A 678-nucleotide genomic window follows, 5' to 3' on the forward strand; every position below is an offset into this window, starting at 1 on the left:
CTAGTGTAACCTCTGTGGAAAATAGTATGGAGATTCCTCAAAGAACTAAAAGTAGACCTACCATTTGATCCAACAATCCCACTACTGGGTATTCACGCAAAGGAAAAAAAAGTCATTTTGTCAAAAAGACAATTAGTTGCACTCAAATGTTTATGGCAGCACAATTCACAATTGCAAAGATGTGGAATCAAACCAACTGCCCATCAATTTATGAGTAGATTAACAAAATGTGGTATATGTACATCATGGAATACTACTCAGCCATAAAAAATAAATTAATACCTTTTGCAACAATCTGGATGGACCTGGAGACCATCTTCTTAAGTGAAGTACCACAAGAATGGAAAAACAAACACCACATAGACTCACTATTAAATTGGAACTAACTGATCAGCATTCATGTGCACAGATGGAAATAAAACTCAACAGAAATCACGCAGGAGGGACAGGAGAGCAGGGGATTGGTGAAATCATACCTAACGGGTACAATGGACACTATTTGGCTGATGGGCACACTTATAACTTTGACTCAAGCAGTACAAAAGCAATCCATGTAACCTAAACATTTGTATCCCATAAAATTCTGAAATAATAAATAAATTGAACTGCCTGAAAGAGTTGGCTACATAAATCACAATTTTACCAGAAGTGCTACAAAATCCATGCCGGCTACCCAAT

This window comes from Propithecus coquereli, unplaced genomic scaffold (genome assembly GCF_000956105.1).
Source record: "Propithecus coquereli isolate 6110/MARCELLA unplaced genomic scaffold, Pcoq_1.0 Scaffold141, whole genome shotgun sequence".
NCBI lineage: Eukaryota > Metazoa > Chordata > Mammalia > Primates > Indriidae > Propithecus > Propithecus coquereli.